Source organism: Mobula hypostoma, chromosome 21 (genome assembly GCF_963921235.1).
Source record: "Mobula hypostoma chromosome 21, sMobHyp1.1, whole genome shotgun sequence".
Taxonomy (NCBI): domain Eukaryota; kingdom Metazoa; phylum Chordata; class Chondrichthyes; order Myliobatiformes; family Myliobatidae; genus Mobula; species Mobula hypostoma.
The window spans coordinates 48,909,547-48,933,474 of NC_086117.1; the positions used below are offsets into that span (position 1 = coordinate 48,909,547).

Consider the following 23,928-nt stretch of genomic DNA (forward strand, 5'->3'; position numbering starts at 1 on the left):
GAATTACAAACAGAACACTCCAGAGCAGAAGGAAATGTTTAGTTGGAATAATTATATAACACAGGGAGAGCAATCTCCAAGACCTCCCATTACTGGAAGCCTTGATACACAAAAGAGAAGATGCTCAAAAAAGGATCTAGTGCTTTCCTGGCATATATGATGAATAATCTCCTCTTGAGCTTCAGTCCAGTACAAGTATCAATTTTAACCATGTTTCGATGACAAGCTCTACCACTTTCTTCAGGGATGACGCCTGGGCATGTCTAGTCCAGTGGTATTTATACCCCCATTGTCCATCCCTCCTGATTTGGTTAGTCTCATCATAAGAACTAACCAATCAGGCATCACCCCTAATGCAGATGGCAGAGTTTGCCATCAAAATGTGGTTAAAATTGATACCTGTATCTGTCTGGAAGCCCGAGAAGAGTTTATTCAGGGAGAGACACATCCATCTTCAGAAAGAGACAGCTTATGACAGAAACAACAGCAAAGTTTCCGAGAAAAACACGGGTATATTTTTCCAAAATCAAATTCAGTGAGTGGAGGGCCGTTATATATAAATTTTACAGATACAAATCGTGGAAAACCAATGCCAATGGAGGGAGGTGGATGATACCAGGGATACCAGGCACACTGTGCTCTAAGTATGCCACTAGGCTTCTGAGATGGCAAAGATAGTGCCCAGCAATAGCTCTGGCCAGTCAGTCAGGATTTCTCACTGAGGTCAATCCCTGAAATCCATCTTAAACTTAATTGATCCTAAATCCCTCACATCTGGCGGTGTTTCTCTGCAATCCTCTCTGCGTCATTCCACTCCCCAGACAGCAGGTCGTAGCAAGTGCTGTTCTTCCACATCGCCACCTCTTTATCCTTATCTACCTTACAGACATACCAGTGATGTCTGGGTATCACACAAAACGCTGGAGGAACTCAGTAGGCCAGGTAGGATCTATGGAAAAGAGTAAACATTAACATTTTGGGCCAAGACCCTTCATCAGGACTGTAAAAAGAGAAGTCAGAGTAAGAAGGTGGGGGGAGGGGATGAAGAAGTACTAGGTCGTAGGTGATAGGTGAAACTGGGAAAGGGGGAGGGGTGAAGTAAAGATCTGGGACGCTGATTGGTGAAAGAGATATAGGCCTGGCGAATGGGGAATCTGATAGGGAGGGCAGAAGGCCATGGAGGCAAGGAAAGGGGGTGGAGCAGCAGAGGGAGGTGGTGGGCAGGTAAGGAGATGAGGTGAGGGAGGGAAGTGGGAATGGTGAAGGAATGGGGGGCAGTTACCAGGATTTCAAGAAATCAATGTTCATGCCATCAGGCTGGAGGCTACCTAGTTGGAATACAAGGTGCTGGTCCTCCAACCTGAGTGTGGTCTCATCGTAGCAGTAGAGGAGGCCATGGACTGATATGTCAGAATGGGAATGGGAAGTAGGATTGAAATGGCCACCAGGAGATCCCGCTTTTTCTGGCAGATGTCGACTGTTTACTCTTTTCCATAGATGCTGCCTAGCCTGCTGAATTCCTGATTTCCAGCATCTGCAGATTTTATCTTGATTGATGGCTAGGTGGTCCACTGGAAGGGGAGGGAGGTCGCTCCATGTTGAGATCCAGACTGTTACAGAGGGCAGTTCCAAGCAGTAACAGTTTAAACAAGTTCATAGTTTTTCAGGGCACTGTCCACTTCTGTATCCCAAAGGAGCCTGATGGCTAAGTGACAGAGATTGCAACCTCTTTTTCAATCTCCTTCAGGTACCTGAGGCAGAGAAGGAGAAATCGTCTCATCAGGTTGCTCCTGGACCTGGCTGAGGTGGTCATTTATAGGTAAAGGCAGTGTCCCAAACAGGGGACCATTCATCCTAACAGTCTATCTCTCTCCTGAGATCAGTTCAGGCCCTAGTTCTGTGGCAAGAGGACACGTGGTGAGTGAGAGACCTCTGTGACTTGATGGTGCCACTGAAACCAGACTACATTCTCGATAAAGAAGGTAATTAATATTTTAATCTTTTAAAAATTGTTACTAAGCAATTTTCATAAAAACACATAAGTACATTCAAGCAGATAGACTGTTCATCGGGAACCAAACTCCTTTCCACGGAGTCACTGCCTCAGCAAAGCAGCCAGCATAATCAAACACTGCACACTCTGCTCACCCCGGACAATCCCTCTTTTCTCCTTTCCCATCAGGCGTAAATTACAAAAGCCTAATAGCACGTACCATCAGGCTCAACGTCAGCTTCTATCCCGCTGTTATAAAACCAGTAAATGGTTTTCTAGTAATGATAAGATGGACTCTTGGCCTCACAATCCACCTGGTTATGATCTTGCACTTTGTTTAGCTGCACTGCCCTTTCTCGGTAGCTGTTACACTTTATTCTGCATTGTTACTGTTTTACATTGTCCTACCTCAATCCACTGTGTAATGATCTGATCTGTATGAACAGTATGCAACAAACTTCTCACTGTATCTCCGTACATGTGACAATAATAAACCAACACCAATACCCTTGAACAGATTCAGAATCACAGGAAGCTTACCACCAGCTTACCGGTCCTGTTACTCAAGAACATAGATGTTTGACCCGTTAACCTCAGTGGGTCAATAAACTGAAGCAGTGTGTTAATTCTCCAATTAAACCCACTCTTGTTGGGGGTAGCATTGTAACTACATGCAGCCCATCTACAATTACTGATTAAAACTGGTACGATACATTACAGAGGAAAGGGATTAACTGGCTTTGTAGATCTGTCTTCATTCAGTTGAGGAGTCTGAAGTAAAAATGAAGATAAAATGGCTGTTCATTAGCTCTCTAACTGCAATAAGGTGTTTTACTTCAGATTACTGGTCTGATCTTAATTTGACATGTATAAATTCATTGAGAGTCCATCTCACTCTGTTTGTCAGGTCGGTTCCAATGACCTATTCCTGATTAAATCCTTCCTCAGCTGGATTCCAATGATTTACTCTGGATTAAGTTTATTGGAACTTTCCTGACAAATGAGGTGAGGCAGACTCTGAGACAGACTCCAAATGAGATTCAAATCGTATGCTTGTTTTGATGCAATAACTCAATAAACAGGTAAACGTTTGTGCAACTACAAACAAAGTCTGCAATACTTTTAAAGAATTGAAAAACAAATAAAAAGAATATTGAAAGGCATAATTTTGGGGAGCTGCAGATATTTTACAGCCAGCAGATGCTGCCTTCGTTTCTCACTGAGCTTCTGACTCTGTTAACAACAAATGCTGTGATGGACTCCAAGCACTGACTATTTTAATGGAGAAGGGAACATGTCACTATCTTAGAGGCAAACACTGTCACTGACAACACAACAACAACATAACAAGTGAGGAGAGGCTGTTGATAGGGCAAAATTACAGACAATAGGATGAGTTGCATTGTAAAAGGTGGACAAAATCGAAAAGGGTGAATACAGTTCTGAAGGAGTAATATTTGAATACACACAGCATACGGAATAAGGTAGATAAACTTGTAGCACAGTTTCATACAGGCATGTACAAAATTGTAGGCATCACTGAATCGTGGCTGAAAGGAGGTTTTTGTCGGGAGCTTAATGTCCAAGGATACACATTGGACAGAAAGGGCAGGCAGGCAGGCAGAAGGGGTGGTGTTGCTCTGTTGGTAAAAATGAGATCAAATCAATAGAAAGAGGTGACATAGGGCTGGAAACTGTTGAATCAATGTAGATAGAGCTAAGGAGCAATTGATGGCACTGGGCCTGCATTCACTCGAATTCAGAAGAATGAGGGGTGACCTAATTGAAACTTATCAAATGGTGAAGGGTCTTGATAGAATGGATGCAGAGAGCATGTTTCCTGTAGTGGGAGTGTCTAAGACCAGAGGACACAGCCTCAGAATAGAGGGGCTTCCTTTTAGAACAGAGATGGAGTAATTTCTTCAACCAGAGAGTGGTGAATTTGTAGAATTCGTTGCTACGGGCAGCTGTGGAGGCCAAGTCTTTACATATATTTAAGGCAGAGGTTGATGGACTCTTGATTGGTCAGGGCATGAAGGGATATGGGGAGGTGCGTTGGGTGGGGGGAGGACTAAAGATTGGGGCTGAGAGGAAAAATGGATTAGTCATGATGAAATGGCAGAGCAAACTTGATGTGCCAAATGGCGTAATTCTGTTCCGATGCCTTATGGTCTTGCGGTCTAATTACCTGCTGCCTTACATTTATATGTACAATGGAAGGTGAGTTTATAAAATATTTGTTCAAGATTCAAAGTCAATTTATTATCATCATACACGTATATCACCGTATGCAATGCGGAGATTCATTGTCTTCTGGGCATTCAGAGTAAATACAAGAAACACAATGAAAGATTGCACCCAAAAGGATGGATAAACAACCAATGTGCAAAAGACAACAGACAGTGTAAATAAAATAAGAAAAAACTAAATAGATAAACAATAAATATTGAGAACATAATATAAGAAGTGAGTCCATAGGTTGTGGGAACATTTCAGTGTTGGGGCGAGTTAAGTTTCCATACTAGGATGTGATGCAACCTGTCAATATATTTTCCACCACACATCTATAGAAGTTTGCCGAAGTTTTAGATGACATGCTGAATTTTTGCAAACTTCCAAGAAAGTACTGCCGTACTATCTTTGTAATGGCATTTAGATGCTGGACGTAGGCCAGATCCTCTGGGATAGCTTCTATATGAAACACCCTGGTTTCCTCGGCTGCGTAAGTCTAGGGATGGCAACCTCCGGCCCCGCCAAACTCGTGAGATTGAGGTGCGCTTCCACCCCAACCCCCTGTTCGTGTGGATGCTGTGTAATTTGCTACCCTGTTACAAATAATGCCGCAAAATAACAGACAGTACACTGCATATGATAAAAGGAATTATATTTATGAATTTTAACTAAAGGGTTAGTAAAGAATAACAGCAAAGAAAAGGGCCCATTCTAATTAAACAGTCAAATGTGCACAAGTTGGAGCTCATCTGGAACTTCTCTGTCACGCGCACACTGGGTCCTCGGTCAACGTGAAAGCACACACCACCCTTCGAATGTCGCTCACAATCCATCTCGAACAAGCGGGTCTCCCACCGGATCATATGTTACGACCGGTTCTCCCCAGCGTCTTCTCTCTTCATCTCCTCTCGAACGAAAGCCCCAATCCCAACCATAGTGCCCCCCACCAGAGAAACCTCCCCTTAATTGACCATCCTAATTGGATAGAACACATTTCTCCTCTCTCTCGTCTTCAACAATAACCCAAACAGGCTTGAAAACAGAACAGACTGCTCTTACAGAACTGCCAAAAGGAAATACATGCAGCGTAGCAGTAAAAATATGAACCAAGGCATTACACTCTCCCCCACCAACATAGTCATGTTCTAATGACTTTTTATAATTTGTCATCCCGTCATTAATAACACTGTTTTCAAAGGAATTTCGTGATGTTAGAACCACCAATCCATTTGTAAATGGTAGTGACATATCTCAGTAAGGGGATAATCACAACCACTTGGTCCTCCGGTGCTACATAGGCCAGCCTATCTGGGGGTCTCCTGATTCTCTGAGGCCTCCGTATCCCATCATCTACATCTTAAGTTTCAGACATTCCTTGGGATACTTCTGGTCTACATCAGGTGAATCAGGTTGGTCAAGGAAGTCTTAAGAAGAACTTCATAGAATGCATCCATGATGGCTTTCTTGAGCAGCATGTTAGTGAACCTACAAGGGAAAATGCTATCTTAGATCTAGTCCTGTGCAATGAGACAGGTAAGGTTAGCGATCTTGTAGTCAGGGATCCTCTTGGAAAGAGTGATCATAGTATGATTGAATTTCACATACGGATGGAGGATGAAATAGTTAGATCTAAAACTAGTGTATTGTGCTTGAACAAGGGAGACTACAACAGGATGAGGGAGGAGTTGGCTAATGTGGATTGGGAGCACAGGCTATTAGGTAGGACAGTTGAGGAACAGTGGAACACTTTCAAAGAGTTTTTTCACAGTGCTCAACAAAAGTATATTCCAGTCAAAAGTAAGGACAGTAAGTGTGGGGAGAGCCAGCCTTGGATAACTAAGGAAATAAAGGGTAGTATCAAATTAAAAGCTCCTGTGTACAAAGTCGCAAAGAGTAGTGGGAGACTGGAGGACTGGGAAAACTTTAAAAAGCAGCAAAGAACAACTAAACAAGAAATAAGGAAAGGGAAGATGGAGTATGAAAGTAAATTAGCACAAAATATAAAAACAGATAGCAAAAGTTTTTATAAATGTATAAAGCGAAAGAGGGTGGCTAAAGTCAACATAGGTCCCTTGGAAGGTGATAAGGGGAAATTGATATTGGGTGATAAGAAAATGGCTGAGGCATTGAACGACTATTTTGTGTTGGTCTTCATGGTGGAGGACACATCTAATATGCCAAAGAATGATGTTATGGACGAAATGGGAGGTGAGGACCTCAATAAAATCACTGTCACCAAAGAGATAGTGATGAGCAAACTAGGTGGCCTGAAGGTAGATAAGTCCCCTGGTCCTGATGGGATGCATCCCAGGGTGCTGAGGGAATTGGCGGAGGTTATAGTAGATGTGTTGGTAATCATTTACCAAAATTCTCTAGACTCTGGGCAGGTCCCAGCGGATTGGAAGACAGCAAATCTCACGCCACTTTTTAAAAAAGGATGTAGGCAAAAGACGGGCAACTATAGGCCAGTTAGCTTAATGTCTGTAGTCAGGAAAATGCTTGAAGCTGTCATTAAGGAAGAAATAGCGAAGCATTTATAAAGGAGTGGTTCCATTAGACAGACGCAGCATGGATTAGGAAAGGGTAGGTCCTGTTTGACCAACTTACTGGAGTTCTTTGAGGACATAATGAGTGCAGTGGATAAAGGGGAACAGGTGGATGTCGTATACTTGGATTTCCAGAATGTGTTCGATAAGGTGCCGCACAAGAGACTTATAAATAAGATACGGATGCATGCAGTCGGAGGAAGTGTATTGGCATGGATAGTGGATTGGTTAATCAATAGAAGGCAGAGAGTTGGTATAAACGAGTGTTTCTCCGGTTGGCAGTCAGTGGTGAGTGGGGTGCCACAGGGGTCAGTGCTGGACCCACAGCTGTTTACTATTTACATTGATGATTTGGAAGAGGGGACTGAGTGTAGCGTAGCAAAATTTGCTGATGACACTAAACTGAGTGGAAAATCAAATTGTACAGAGGATGTGGAGAGTCTACAGAGGGATACAGATAGGTTAAGTGAGTGGGCCAATGTCTGGCAGATGGAATACAATGTTGGTAAATACGAGATCATCCACTTTGGAAGGAATAATAGAAGGGCAGATTATTGTTTAAATGGTGAAAGATTGCAGCATGCTATTGTGCAGAGGGACTTGGGAGTGCTTGTTCATGAATCGCAAAATGTTGGCTTGCAGGTACAACAGGTTATTAAGAAGGCAAATGGGATGTTGGCCTTCATTGCTAGAGGGATTGAATTCAAGAGCAGGGAGGTCATGCTGCAACTATACAGGGTACTGGTGAGGTCGCACCTAGAGTACTGTGTGCAGTTCTGATCTCCATACTTGAGGAAGGATATACTGGCTTTGCAGGCAGTGCAGAGGAGGTTCACCAGGTTGATTCCAGAGATGAAGGGGTTAACTTATGAGGAGAGATTGAGTCGCCTGGGACTATACGCTCTGGAATTCAGAAGAATGACTGGGGATCTTATAGAAACATACAAAATTTTGAAAGGGATAGATAAGATAGAAGTAGGAAAGTTGTTTCTATTGGTAGGTGAGACTAGAACTAGGGGACATTGCCTCAAGATTCAGGGGAGAAGATTTAGGATGGAGATGAGGAGAAACTGTTTTTCCCAGAGAGTGGTGAATCTGTGGAATTCTCTGCCCAGGGAAGCAGTTGAGGCTTCTTCACTAAATTTATTTAAGATATAGTTAGATAGATTTTTACTAGTAAGGGAATTAAGGGTTATGGGGAAAAGGCAGGTAGATGGAGCTGAGTTTACGGACAGATCAGTCACGATCTTAATGAATGGCGGGGCCGGCTTGATGGGCCGGATGGCCTACTCCTGCTCCTATTTCTTATATTCTTATGTGCATGGCGAGGCCTCCCCCGGTCTATTACTCCTGCCTTCTGGTAACTCGGGTCCCTCTGCCAATTGGCAGAGCTCAGCTTCATTTCTAGTTGCTTTAGAGCCCAGCCTCCTTCCCCATATCAGACACAGACTTCAGATGAATTTTCTCTTTATCAGCCTCACTCATGGGGATCTGGTAATACTCACTCCCCAAGTCCAGCACACTGAACCACGTCACACCGTTCAGGCAGGCCAGCGCGTCCTCAATTCTCAGGACTGTATACTGATCGGGGACTGTATGCCTATTGAAGGTCCGATAGTTCACACACATCCATACCTTCCCATTCTGCTCCCTGGCCACCACTGTCAGAGACACATAAGGTCTTCTAGACTCAGTGATGATCCCAGCTTCCACAAATGCTGCCGAAAGTCTTCCACCTTTGCAGGTATCGGGAAGTCAACTCAGCAGTCAACTTTCTTCTTTTCAGAGTTTCTCCCCGGCTTGTCCCACGGAGACACTAGACATTACTGTCACTGGGAAGAGGTGCACCATTGGCATCCCCCGCCTAAGGGTGACCTCTCGCTCTGAAGTGTTCCTGAGTCTCACTATCACCCTGTTCACCTGTACAACTGAGGGCTTCTGCAGTTCGGGCCTCACCAGTACCCCAGCAGGTAAGCCTGACTCCTCTTCGTGGTCTTCCGGAGCATCCACCAAGAGGGGCTTGGCCTTGGGCATTCTGGGAAATTTGGGTTTCCCATCATTCTCACTACTTCCCCAGGCCGTAACATGACTAGTTTTGTCTGGTGAACCACACAGTCCCTCTTTATCTGGCCACACACTTCCTCAAAAGCAGCTCGAAACACCAGGTGAATGGACAATGTTTTCACAAAGTTCTCTCCAACTTTCTCCTTGCAGGCTCCCACTAGCCTCCTCACAGTAGGAGTATTCATCCCCACAGACCTTTCAGCTTCCCAAGCAATTCCTTTGTAATAGCGATTCCTGACTTTCTTGAATTTCTGGTATGCTTCTGGTGCCTTCCACAGTGAAGATTGACACAAAATATTTATTAAGTTCATCTGCATTTCCTTGTCTCCCATTACTACCTCTCCAGTATTATTTTCTAGTGGTCTGATATTCACTCAGGCTCCTCTTTTTCTCTTTATTGTTTTTTTGTATCCTCTTTTATATTATTGGTTAGCTTACCTTCATATTCCATCTTTTCTCTCCTTATTGCTTTTTGAAATTTCCTCCTGGTGGATTTTAAAAGCTTCCCAATCTTCAATCTTGGATGAATCTTTGCAATCTCTCTACTGCTTCTACATTATTTTCTTAATATGGTGATCAGAACTCTTAAGTCTCATCTAGAAAGTAGAACTTTAAACGTAGAACTTGGAACTGTATAGTGCTTTACGGTTCCTTTGGCCCACAATATTGTGCCAACCAGTATAGACATTGAAACATAGAAAACCTACAGGCCCATCGGCCAACACTGCTGTGCCGAACATACTCCACAATCAATCTAATCCTTATTTCTTACCCAGCCCTTATTCTCCACTTGTGTTACATCCACGTAGCTATCTCTTAAATGTCCATATGGTAGCAGCCTCTACCACCAACCCCAACAAATGAATTCCAGACACCTACTACTCTGTGTTTATAAAAAAAACACTACCTCTGACATCTCCCCTAAACTTTCCTCCACTCTCCTGAAATGGATGTGCTCTGATATTTGCTACTGCTGACCTGGGAAAAAGACGCTAGCTTCTGCTCTGTCGTTGCCTTTCATAATCTGATACACCTCTATCAAAGTCACTTCTCATCCTCCTCCATTCCGAAGTGAAAAGCCCTTGCTCACTGTACCTTCCCTCCTAAGGCATGCTCTCTGATCTAGGTAGCATCCTGGTAAATCTCCTCTGTTCTCTCTGAAGATTCCACATCCCTCCTATAATGAGGCAACCAGAACAAAATACTGCAAGTATGGTCTAACAAGAGTTTGTGGAGCTGCAACATTACCTCAAAGCTCTTGAACTCAATCTCCCAACTACTGAAGACAGCACACCTTACACTTTCTGAACCATTCAATCAACGTGTAGCTACTTAGAAGGATGTAGGGACCTGGACCGCAAGATCCCTCTGTTAAGAATCCTGCCATTAACCTTGTACTCCAACTTCAAGTTCAATATTCCAAAGTGTACGACTTATTACAGTGCTGAATTTCTAAATACATAATAATTTTCCTATTGAACTCCACCTGCCAAGTTCTGTATCCTGTGTATATGCCACTGCAACCTATGACAAGCTTCCAGACTATGCACCATACCAACCTTCGTGTCACCTGAAACCTTACTAGTCCACCCTTTCACATCCTTGTCCAAGATTTATAAAAATCACAAACAGCAGGGGTTCTAGAACAGATTCCTGTGGAACACCACTGGTCACCGACCTCCAGGCAGAATATGCTCCATCTGACTTCAGTGGGCAAACCAATTCCGAAGGCATTCAGCCACACTTCCATGGATCTCATGTCTTATGACTCTGTGGGTCTAACTAAAGTCCAACAGGCCAGACCGCATCTATGGAAAAGAGTAAACAGTTTCGGGCCGAGGCACTCATAGTCCTGATGAAAGGTCTCTGCCCAAAAAGTCAACTGTTTACTCTTTTCCATCAAAGGTGTCTGGCCTGCTGAGTTCCTCCAGCATTTTGTGTGTGTTGCTTGGATTTCCAGCATCTGCAGATTTGCAGCTAGAGTTCAATGCAGGTTTTGTGAAACTTCCCTGTGATTTAGTTCTCCTGGAGTTATACAACACAGGAACACGCCCTTTATTCCACCTGGCCCATGCCAAACAGCAGACACTTAGTTACACTAATTCATTTTAGTCTCTCCAACCCTCCACAGGCTCCAGCACCCACCTCCATATTAGAGACAGCGCAGTGACCAATTACCATCCCTCAGGTCTTTGGAACATGAGAAGAAACTAGAACAACCAGAGGAAACCCATGTAGTCACAAGGAGGACATGCAAAATGATGTTGCAAGTCAGAGTTTGAAATGAGGCAGCAGCATTATCTGCTACGCCACTGTACTGCTCACTTAGTCTATCCACCTACAACCAACCTACGACTTGGTTTGTTTTTTTACGGGCTTGCTAAAACCTTTTAGCATTCCGCTATGTTTGTTTTGTCCTGAACTATTTCCATCAGCAAGTTGTAATCCACATAGTTTCATCCTGAATAATTACCCCAAGCCTAACTGCATTCTGTAAGTTATGATTAAGCCAGAAGAGGCTAATACAGGTTTCAGCTGATAGAAAAAATTAGTAGCTTGACGCAACAATTCCTCATGTATATTTGAAGTATAGTCCAATGCAGAAATCCTTCCAAGGCTGCTAAAATGCAGTGAGTCAAACAAAATATATTCTTTCTGGCCACTAACTTATGAATTGCAAGTGAAGACAAAAGCATAAAAGGTCAGGTTGCAAGTCTAGTGGGAGAGACAAAGCTGGCGCTTCACGTCCAATGCATAGTCTGAAAGCTTCCTGTTTTACTCCATATTTATTATACTTCTTCCTCTATATTTATGCACAACACTCAGAAACTTAACTAAGGAACAGTGCTGAAACAAAACAGCAAATGTGATCTACAGACATGAGAAAGAAAGCAGATTCTAGAAATTCAAAGCAATTTCTACAAAATGCTGGAGGAACTCAGCAGGTCAGGCGGCATCTATGGAAATGAATAGTCAACATCAATGTTTTGGGCCAATAGCTTTCATCAGGACTAGAAAGGAAGATGAGAAGTCAGAGTATGAGGATGGGGGGGAGGGGAGGAAGAAGTACAAAATGGCAGGTGATGGGCGAAACCGGGAAAGGGGGAGGGGTGAAGTAAAGAGCTGGGAGGTTGATTCATGAAAGAGATAAAGGACTGGAGAGGGAGGAAATTGGTAGGAGAGGACAGAAGACCATGGAAGGAAGGGAAGGGGGATGAGCACCAGAGGAAGGTGATGGGAAGGTAAGGAAAAAGGTGAGAGTGGGAAACTGGAATGGGGAATGGTGAAGGGATTGGGGGGGGGGGGAATTACCAGCTGTTCAAGAAATTGATTTTTAATGCCAACAGGTTGGAGACTACCCAGACAGAATATAAGGTGTTGCTCCTCTGACCTGATTGTGGTTTCACTGCAGCAGTAGAGGAGGCCGTAGACCGACACTTTGGATTGGGAATGGGAAGTAGAATTGAAATGGGTGGCCACCAGGAAACGCTGCTTTCTATGATGGATGAAGCGAAGGCATTCCGTGAAGTGGTCTCCCAATCTGCTTCAGGTCTCATGGATATACAGGAGGCCACACCGGGAGCACCAGACACAGTATATAATCCTAACAGAATCACAGGTGAAGTGTCGCCTCACCTGGAAGGACTGTTTGGGACCCTGAGTGGTAGTGAGGGAAGAGGTGTAGGGGCAGGTGTAGCAATTTTTCCACTTGCAAGGATAAGTGCCAGGAGGGAGATAAGTGGGAAGGCACGAATGAACAAGGGAGTCGTGTAGTGAGTGATCCCTGCGGAAAGCAGAAAATGGGGGGGAGAGAAAGATGTGCTTGGTGGTGGGATCCCGTTGGAAATGGCGGAATTTATGGAGAATTATGTGCTCGATGTGGAAGCTAGTTTGGTCGTATGTGAGCAGATGCTAGAAATCTTCAGCAACACACACAAAATGGTGGAGAGACCCAGCCTGAAATGTCAACTGTTTATTCCCCTCCACGGATGCAGCACAACCTGGTGAGTTCTTCCAGCACTTTCTATGTGTCACATATTGCAATATTTCGCTTTCTCTCCCACCTGTAGGTAATATTGTTTTCAAAGACTTTTAAATCTAACCTCCCAGATCCCTCTGCTATGTAATCTACATTTTCACTTTATTAGATTAGATTCAACTTTATTGTCATTGTGCCGAGTACAGATACAAAGCCAGTGAAATGCAGTTAGCATCTAACTAGAAATGCAAAGAATAGTGTTATTTACAAAATAACTGCAAATAAAAAGTAAGTGCTACAGCACACAAATATAAAAGTACTGAGACAGTACAATATGGGTTCAATATTGCTTAGCGCTGTGATGTGAGGTTCAGCAGGGTCACAGCCTCAGGGAAGAAGCTCTTCCTGTGCCTGCTGGTGTGGGAGCAGAGGCTCCTATAGCGCCTACCGGATGGGAGGAGAGTAAAAAGTCCATGGTTAGAGTGAGATGCATCCTTGATAATGCTTTCCGCCCTGCAGCGTTTACGGTTTGTAGATGTTCTCAATGGTGGGCAATTGGGTGCCGATAAACTGCTGGGCAGTATTCACCACACGCTGGAGTGCTTTGCGGTCCGATATGGGACAATTGCCATACCACACTGAGATGCTGTCAATGGTACAGAGGTAAAAATCCGTCAGTATCCTGGGACAGTGGTGAGCTTTCTTGATACTCCGCAGGAAATAAAGGCACTGTTGCGCCTTTTTGTCCGGGATGGAGGAGTTCAGGGACCAGGTGAGATCTTCGGAAATGTGGACACCAAGGAATTATCTAAATTTACGTACCATCTATCTGCTTCTTCATCTGACGAATCTTTCCATATTGGTGAATATCAATAACCACTATATCCAAAGTAAAGTGATTGACAAGCATTGACTCTTTCAAAAATATGAGTCAATTTGACAACATTGACCCCTTTTATGCTCTGAGTCAGTACATCATATGGTCATTCACTTTTCAGTCAGGTACGGCCACTTCACTCTGCGTGCATTTGAATTCCAGACTTAATTATATCCTTGCATTTAGATTTCATGGCTGGCATGGTGGACTTCAACCTCTAGTCCCTGCATCCATGCTCCAGAATGTGGAGTTGAGTAACTTAACTAAGATGCTTCCATCCTGCCATTGGGTAGCAATTTAATGATCTATTATTCGCGGGATACTTCTCTGCTGATTTGTGCATCAGTAATGCTGAGCTCTGCTCTCTTGCTGATATTTCCACAGCAAAGTTTGGGCTAATTTCAATAAAAGTAAAGATTAATAGGTAGCAATAGACTACCTTAACCAGATCCTCATCAGAATTATGTTCAAACCTGCTCACACGTTGTTGGTGAGACCAACATATCTAATGAGACAGTTAATCTACTTCATCTTTCATCAAGTATTGACCAGAAAGGGTGGAAAAGAGAATGATTAATTTTGAAATTTAAATCCAGGTAAGCTAGATCTCAAGATTGTTCATCATCATAACAATATGACCAGATTTGCAAAATAAATAAGTAAATAAGTAACACACAGTGACATTTTTAATGAAAATAATTACATGGCGTGCAAAGTGGATGCACTTTCACAGTGAAGTGGAGAGGGATTATGTCTGGGGATTATTCGTTATTATTCACGATTATTCACACATTATTCACGATTATGGAGAAAAAGCATTCTAATAAATGGATTCATACTCATTCTATCTACTCCAAGTTCCAATCCATTAGTTTTCAAAGAACATTCTTCATATTAATATGCAATTAATTTCTGGAGTGCAGAGTTAGAGTATTGTTGCAAATAGAAGTCCAATTTATTGCCTCAAATTTTTGTCCACGCTTCTGCTAAACTGTATAACCAATTTTCCACTGCCTCAAAGCTCCAATGTCATAATTTAAGAAGTTGTAACTGATTTGACTGCTGGAGGCTAGTTGTTTGCTGTAATGAGATTTGAGAGCAGTGGAAAGCAAACCAAGCAAAAAAGTGTGGCGAGACCTTCCTTGCTTTGAGCTTCATAGCAACACAGCGGAAGGTCTAATTCAGCACTGGGTATTCTAACCAGCATTCATTACACACCAACAAACACAAAAAGACCATAGGACATAGAAGCTGAATTAGCCTATTCACCCATCGAGTCTTCCCTACCGTTCCATTATGGCTGATCTTTTCATCTCTGTCAACCCAATTCTCCTGCCTTCTCCCTGTAACCTTGACGCCCTGACTAATTAAGAACCTATCAACCTCCAGTTTAGGTATACCCAATGACTTGGCCTCCACAGCTACCTGGCAAAAAATTCCACAGACTCACCACCCTTTGGCTAAAGAAATTCCTCCTCATCTCCGTTTTAAATGGACATCTCTCTATTCTGAGGTTGTGCCTTCAGATCCTAGACTCCCTATAAGAAACAGCCTCTACTCACTGGAGTTTAGAAGAATGAGGGGTATCTCATTGAAACATATCAAATATTGAAAGGCCTAGACAGAGTGGATGTGGAGAGGCCCAGAGCCATCAAACACTCCTCATATGTTAACCCTTTCATTCCTGGAACTATTATTGGTAACCTCCTCTGGACCCTTTCTAATTCCAGCCCATCTTTTCATAGATAAGGGGCCCAAAACTGCTCACAATACTCCAAGTGCGATCAGACCAATGTCATATAAAGCCTTGGCATTACATTGTTGCATTTATATTGTAGTCCTCTCAAAATGAATGCTAACATTGCATTTACCTTCCTTACCACTAACTCATCCTGCAAGTTAACCTTTAGGGGATCCTGCACAAAGACTCCCAAGTCCTGTTGCGACTCTGATTTTGGATCTTTTTTTCCCTGTTTAGAAAATAGTCTATGCCTTTTTCCTTCTACCAAAGTGCATAACCACACACTTCCCTACACTAATATTCCATCTGTCACTTCTTTGCCATCCTCTTAATCTGTCTAAGTCCTTCTGCAGACCCTTTGCTTCTTAAACACTACTTACCCCTCCACCTATCTTATTATCCGCAAACTTGGTCACAAAGACATCAATTCCATCATCCAAATCATTGACATCTAATGTGAAAAGAAGCAGTACCAACACCAACCCCGTGGAACACCACTAACCAATGGCATTCAACAAGAAAAGGCCCCCTTTATTCCCAGTCTTTGCCTCCTGCCAGTCAGCCAGTCTTCTACCATGCTGATCTCTTTCCTGAAATCCCAGGACCCCTTATCTTGCTAAACAGTCTCATGTCTGGCAACTTGTCAAAGGCCTTCTGAAAATTCTAATTAAACAGCATCCACTGACTCTCCTTTGTCTATCCTGCTTGTTATTTCCTCAAAGAGTTCCAACAGAATTGTCAGGGAAGATGTTCCCTTAAGGAAACCACGCTGACTACAGCCTATTTTGTCATGTGCCTCCAAGTGATGACCCCCCCTCCTGTTAGACTGGTTGTGGTAACTTACTTTTTATTCTTTCTATTTCTCTTCTACTATCTATACCTGTGTACTTGTAATGCTACTGTGACACTGTAACTTCTTTTGGGATCAATAAAGTATCTATCTTTCTAAACCAAAACGTCATTCTTAACGATGGACTCCAACTTCTTCCCAACCACAAAATGCTATCATTTCCCCTCCCTTGCATTTGTTTACTCAGTTACAATGGCTGTCACAAGCAAAACAAATAAGTAACCATCTTATTTGCAAAATTCCATCTGTTAAAACGCTTAAAGCTGTATTCGTACTGGTAACTCAGCATATTGCAGAAGCACTGGCCCAAAAATAGGAAACAGAGGTTCGGGAATTGATTACTGGTTTGGATGGGGTAAAAAAAGGAAAGCTGTGCCCAACAAAAGATGGTTGGAGGATAATGGGGGCACAGATTTTAAATTGTGATGACCAAATTCACAGCATCATTGAGAACTTTCAAGAGAGAATGTTATGAGCACTTCCAAAAGAACAAGTTCTATGTTTAAAAGGGGAATAAACCAAGAGGAATGGGACTGGTAGGGTGTGGTTTCGATGAGCTGGATTGAAAGGCCGACTTCCTGCCATAACTAAAGAAGTACTTGATAGCTCAGTCAGCATTGAAAAGATGTGTACCTATTCTGGCTGAGAGCCTTTTGCATCAATCCGTTGAATCGTTCTACCACCACCATTACCTTTCTTTACTGCTCCCCACCCACAATACATACCCAGCATTTTCCATCTCTTTGTTTTCTTTGACTTGGAAGCCAAAACATGTGTAGAACAGTATAAACCCTGGTAGGTATAGTTGGTCACCATGTTATCCCTTTCTCCTTCACTCTCTAGTTGCTTTCTCACCCAGCAATGTTACTCATCTAACTCTCTAATAGACCAAAGATGCTCAAATGCCTTGAAAAGAGGATGCTGTCTAAGTTGCATGCCATCTTGGTCAATGTCTCCCATCCACTACATAATGTACTGGGTGGGCACAGGAGTACATTCAGCCAGAGACTCATTCCACCGAGATGCAGCACAGAGCGTCATAGGAAGTCATTCCTGCCTGTGGCCATCAAACTTTACAACTCCTCTCTTGGAGGGTCAGACATCCTGAGCCAATAGGCTGGTCCTGGACTTATTTTATAATTTACTGGCATAATTTACATATTACTATTTAACTATTAATGGATCTATTACTATTTATTATTTATGGTGCAACTGTAACGAAAACCAATTTCCCCCAGGATTAATAAAGTATGACTATGACTATGAAATACAGGAAATGTCTCTGTCTATTTAAGCTACCAGTATTGCATGTAGTCGACAGGTCCTTTAGCCATCATGTCTACATCAACAATTAAACACTCATTCACATTAATTGCTCCCAGATTTCACTACTCCCGTGCAACATTAGGGGCCACTTATACAGCCAATTAACCCACTAATATGCACTTCTAGGATGGTGAGGAAACCAGAGCACCCAGCGGAAACCCACGAGGTCATAGAGAGAATGTAGCAAAAATGTCACGGCAGTGCACATTTATGACAGATGAAGAACTCATCTAGTGGGGCGTTATGGGTGGAAATGAGAAATAAGAAAGGTATGACCACGTTAATAGGGTTATATTACAGACCACCCAACATTCCTAGGGATTTAGGAGAACAAATTTGTTGAGAGATTGTAGAATGTTGCAAGAAAAATGAGGTTGTTATAATCGGTTATTTTAACTCTCCACATATTGACTGGGACTCTCATATTGTAAAAGGACTTGATGGGATAGAGTTTGTCAAATGTGTTCAGGAAAGTTTCCTTCATCACTATGTAGAATTCCCAATGAGAGAGAGTGCGATCTGCTCTGAGGTAATGAGAAAGGGCAGGTGACAGAAGTTTGTGTAACAGAACACTTTGCATCTAGTGATCATAATGCCATTAGTTTCAAAGGAAATATGGAAAAAGATAGGTCTGGTCTGCAGGTTGACATTCTAAAATGGAGAAAAGCCAATTTTGATCATATCAGAAAAGATCTGGCAAGTATGGATTAGGAGAGGCTGTTTTCTGGCAAAAGTGTACTAGGTAGGTGGGAGGCCTTCAAGAGTGTAATTTTGAAACTACAAAGCTTGCATATGCCTTTCGGAATAAAAGGTAAAGATAACAGTTGTCGGGACCTTGGTTTTCCAGAGATATTGAGACCCTGGTTAAGTAAAAAGGAGATGTATAAGCAGGTAGGCATAGATAGGGTGCTATGGAGTATTAAAAATGCAAGAGAACACTTAAGAAAGAAATCAGGAGGGCTAAAAGAAGGCACGAGGTTGCCCTAGCAGACAAGTTGAAGGAGGATCTGAAGGGATTCTACAGATATGTTAGGAGCTAAAGGATTGCAAGGAACAAAATTGGTCCTCTGGAAGATCAGAATGGTAATCCATGTGTGGAGCCAAAAGAGATAGGGGGGGAATCTTAAATTATTTTTTTTTTGCATCTGTACTTACTCAGAAGTTTGGAGGACAGCAAATATTGTTCCACTGTTCAGGAAAGAGACATTTTGTAGCATGACTTCAGAGAACTCGGAAGAAGGCTGAAAAGCAGGACCTCCAGGGTGGTTACCTCGGGTTTGCTTCCAGTTCCTTGTGCTGGAGAGGACAGGAAGAGGGAGATAGGGGATCTGAATGTGTGGCTGAGAAGCTGGTGCGGGAGGCAGGGATTTAGATTCTTGGACCACTGGGATCTGTTCTGGGGTAAGGATGAATTGTACAGAAGGGACGGGTTGCACCTTAACAGACGGGGGACCAGCGTTCTGGCAGGCAGGTTTGCCACTGCTACACGGGTGTGTTTAAATGAAGTAGTTGGAAGAGGGGGTGAACTGGAAATACAAGAATGGAGTTAAAGGGAATGAGAGAATAAGAAAAGTTAAGAAAGACAACAGAATTAAAAGGGCAGGAAGATCAGGAAGGGATCGGAGAGTATGGGCAAGTGCAATAGGAATCGATGTGAAAGGTATTACTTTAAAAGGATTGAAAATATTACATATGAATGCACGGAGTATAAGAAATAAAGTGGATGAGCTTGAGGCTCAGTTGGAAATTGGCAAGTATGATGTTGTAGGAATAACAGAGACATGGCTGCAAGAGGACCAGGGCTGGGAAATGAGTATTCAGGGATATACATCCTATCCAAAGGACAGACAGGTTGGCAGAGGGGGTGGGGTGGCTCTGTTGGTGAGGAATGAAATTCAATCACTTGCGAGGGGGGACATAGAATCAGGAGACGTAGAGTCAGTATGGATAGAACTGAGAAACTGTAAGGGCAATAACTCCCTGATGGGAGTTATCTATAGGCCCCCAAACAGTAGCCTGGATATAGGGTGCAAGTCAAATCAAAATTGGCATGTTGCAAAGGTAATTCTATGGTTGTTATGGGGGATTTCAACATGCAGGTAGACTGGGAAAATCAGGTTGGTACTGGACCCCAAGAAAGGGAGTTTGTGGAATCCCTCAGAGATGGATTCTTAGAGCAGCTTGTATTAGAGCCGACCAGGGAGAAGGCAATTCTGGATTTAGTGTTGTGTAATGAGCCAGATTTGATAAGGAAAATGGAGGTGAAGGAGCCATCAGGAGGTAGTGACCATAATATGATGTTTTAATCTACAATTTGAGAGGTAGAAGGGAAGATCGGAAGTGTCAGTATTACAGTTGAACAAAGGGGACTATGGACCCATGAGGGAGGAGCTGGCCAAAGTTGACTGGAAAGATACTAGCAGAGATGACAGTGGAATAACAGTGGCAGGTATTTCTGGAAATAATACAGAAGGTGCAGGATCAGTTCATTCCAAAGAGGAAGAAAGATCCTAAGGGGAGTAAGGGGCAACCGTGGATGACAAGGGAAGTCAAGGACAGTATAAAAATAAAAGGGAGGACATATAACATAGCAAGGATAAGTGAGAAACCAGAGGATTGGGAGACTTTTAAGGAGCAATGGAAGATAACTTAAAAAGGCAATACGGGGGGAAAAGATGAGGTACAAAGGTAAGCTAGCCAAGAATATAAAGGAGGATAGTAAAAGCTGCTTTAGGTATGTGAAGAGGAAAAAATTAGTTAAGACCAAAGTATGGCCCTTGAAGACAGAAATGGGTGAAATTATTATGGGGAACAAGGAAATGGCAGACGAGCTGAACAGGTACTTTGGATCTGTCTTCACTAGGGAAGACACAAACAATCTCCCAGATGTAATAGTGGCCAAAGGACCTAGGGTAACAGAGGAACTGAAGGAAATTCGCATTAGGCACAAAATGGTGTTGGGTAAACTGATGGGACTGAAGGTTGATAAATCCCCAGGGCCTGATGGTCTGCATCCCAGGGTACTTAAGGAGGTGGCCCTGGAAATCGTGGACGCATTGGTAACTATTTTCCAATGTTCTATAGATTCAGGATCAGTTCCTGCAGATTGGAGCGTAGCTAATGTAATCCCACCTTTTAAGAAAAGAGGGAGAGAGAAAACAGGGAATTATAGACCAGCTAGTCTGACATCAGTGGTGGGGAAGATGCTGGAGTCAATTATATAAGATGAAATAGCGGCATATTTGGATAGCAGTGGCAGGATAGGTCCGAGTCAGCATGGATTTACTAAGGGAAATCATGCTTGACTAATCTTCTGGAATTTTTTGAGAACGTAACTATGAAAATGGACAAGGGAGAGCCAGTGGATGTAGTGTACCTGGACTTTCAGAAAGCCTTTAATAAGGTCCCACATAGAAGGTTAGTGTGCAAAATTAGAGCAAATGGTATTGGGGGTAGTGTACTGACACAGATAGAAAATTGGTTGGCAGACAGGAAACAAAGAGTAGGGATTAATGGGTCCTTTTCAGAATGGCAGGCAGTGACTAGTGGGGTACCGCAAGGCTCAGTGCTGGGACCGCAGCTATTTACAATATACATTAATGATTTGGACGAAGGGATTAAAAGTAATATTAGCAAATTTGCAGATGACACAAAGCTGGGTGGCAGTGTGAAATGTGAGGAGGATGTTATGAGAATGCAGGGTGACTTGGACACATTGGGTGAGTGGGCAGATGAATGGCAGATGCAGTTTAATGTGGATAAATGTGAGGTTATCCACTTTGGTGGCAAGAACAGGAAGGCAAATTACTATTTGAATGGTGTTAAGTTAGGAATAGGGGAAGTACAACAAGATCTAGGTGTCCTTGTTCATCAGTCACTGAAAGTAAGCATGCAGGTACAGCAGGCAGTGAAGAAAGCTAATGGCATGTTGGCCTTCATAGTAAGGGGAGTTGAGTATAGGAGCAAAGAGGTCCTTCTGCAGTTGTGCAGGGCCCTGGTGAGACCACACCTGGAGAATTGTGTATAGTTTTGGTCTCCAAATTTGAGGAAGGACATTCTAGCTATTGAGGGAGTGCAGCGTAGGTTCACGAGGTTAATTCCTGGGATGGCGGGACTGTCAAATATTGAAAGATTGGAGCGACTGGGGTTGTATACACTGGAATTTAGAAGGATGAGAGAGGATCTGATTGAAACATATAAGATTATTAAGGGATTGGACACGCTAGAGGCAGGAAACATGTTCCCGATGTTGGGGAGTCCAGAACCAGAGGCCAGTTTAAGAATAAGGGGTAGATAATTTAGAACGGAGTTGAGGAAAAACTTTTTCACAGAGAGGGTTGTGGTTCTGTGGAATGCTCTGCCTCAGAAGGCAGTGGAGGCCAATTCTCTGGATTCTTTCAAGAAAGAGTTAGATAGAGCTCTTAAAGATAGCGGAGTGAAGGGATATGGGGAGAAGGCAGGAAAAGGGTACTGATTGTGGATGATCAGCCATGATCACAGTGAATGGTGGTGCTGGCTCGAAAGGCTGAATGGCCTACTCCTGCACCTATTGTCAATTATCTATTGAAAGGCTCTAAAAATAAACCAGGAAATTATAGGCCTGTGAGTCTGACGTCAGTAGTGGGAAAGTTATTGAAGGGTATTCTAAGGGACCGGATATATAAATATTTGGATGGACATGAACTGGTTAAGGATAGTCAGCATGATACTGTGTGTGTTAGGTCATATCTAACCAATTTTATGGAGTTTTTCAAGAAAGTTACCAGGAAAGTTGATGAAGGCAAGTTAGTGGACATTGTCTACATGGACTTCAGCAAGGCATTTTACAAAGCCTCACATAGGAGGTTGGTCAAAAAGGTTCAGTTGCTCGGTATTCAAGATGAAGTATTAAACTGAATAGATGTTGGCTTTGTGGGAGAATCCAGGGAGTGGTAGTAGATGGCTGCCTCGCTGACTGAGGGCCTGTGAATAGTGAAGTACTGCAGGGATTGGTGCGGGGTCCATTTTGTTTGACATCGATATCAGTGATCTGGATGATAATGTAATTAACTGGATCAGCAAATTTGCAGATGACACCAAGACTGGGAAGGCTATTATGGCTTGCAATTGGATCTGGACCAGCTAGAAAAATGGTCTGAAAAATAGTGGATGGAATTTATTACAGACAAGTGCAAGGTGTTGCATTTTGGCAGGATCAACCAGGGTAAGCTTACACAGTGAACGGTCGGGCACTGAGGAGTGCAGTAGAGCAAATGGATCAAGGAATACATGTCTATAATTCTTTGAAAGTGGTATCACGTGTAGGTAAGATTATAAAGAAAGGTTGACTTGATTACATTAATGTAGTTTGCAGGTTTGGTCACCTACTTACAGGAAAGATGTAAACAAGGTTGAAAGAGTACAGTGAAAATTTACAAGGATGTTGCTGGTGTGACGAATACACATAGATAAGATGTTAGCTGTCCTGTGTGATCAGCAGTTGGTCTGCCACCTGTCTTCAAGAGAGAGATAAGGGACACAATGAAACAGCACCTGGAGATGTGTAGAGAGCTGTCTGGAGCGGCTCCCCCTTTGAACCCTGAACTGTTTGAAGTGATGGACAGGCGATACCCCAGCAGGGGGATAAAAAGGGACAGGTTCGCTAAGGCAAGACACACGACACCCGAGGTAACGAGACCCTGGAAGCAGTGCGCCTCTCACGAGTCAGTGGGAAGTACCGGACAACGCACAGGGTGGAAAGGTACGATCAGCGGGAACCCGGTGTGTGTCCACCCTTGCTTGGGTTCCGGGTTCACTGCAGAGGATCGACCGCATCTGGAGGAGGGGTCACAGTCGGTGACCTCAGGTGACATCACCAATGACCTGCCCAAAAGCTGCTTGTGAGCAATCTCGCCGGTCTGTGAGTGGAAGCCGTTTCTGAATGATCAGTCGTTCCCATTCTCTCTCTCTCTCTCCCCCCCACGTTGTCCATCGCCATGGCAACGATTACTGCGAACTGAACTAAATTGGACTGAACTTTTGTGTCACTTTGAAATTTGGTCATTTACCCCTGGACAACGATAGAGCTTGATTGATGCTGTTATCTTAATTCTGTGCACATGTGTGTTTATCATCGCTGAACTGTTGCATTTATTATCCTTTCGATTACTGTGTTGCTTGTTTCTTTAATAAAACTTTCTTAGTTCTAGTAATCCAGACTCCAACTGAGTGATCCATTTCTGCTGGTTTGGCAACCCAGTTACGGGGTACGTAACACTGGGTCTGGAGGACCTGAGTTATAAGGAAAGATTGAACTGGTTAGGACTTTATTCCTTGGACCG

General features: G+C 43.2%; 1 protein-coding gene across 3 annotated transcripts in view; it reads right to left on the minus strand.

Moving 5' to 3' along the window:
* The window catches only part of LOC134359997 (probable voltage-dependent N-type calcium channel subunit alpha-1B), a 910,000-nt gene that overhangs the window by 137,134 nt on the left and 748,938 nt on the right, over positions 1-23,928 (minus strand). The window lies entirely within an intron of this gene.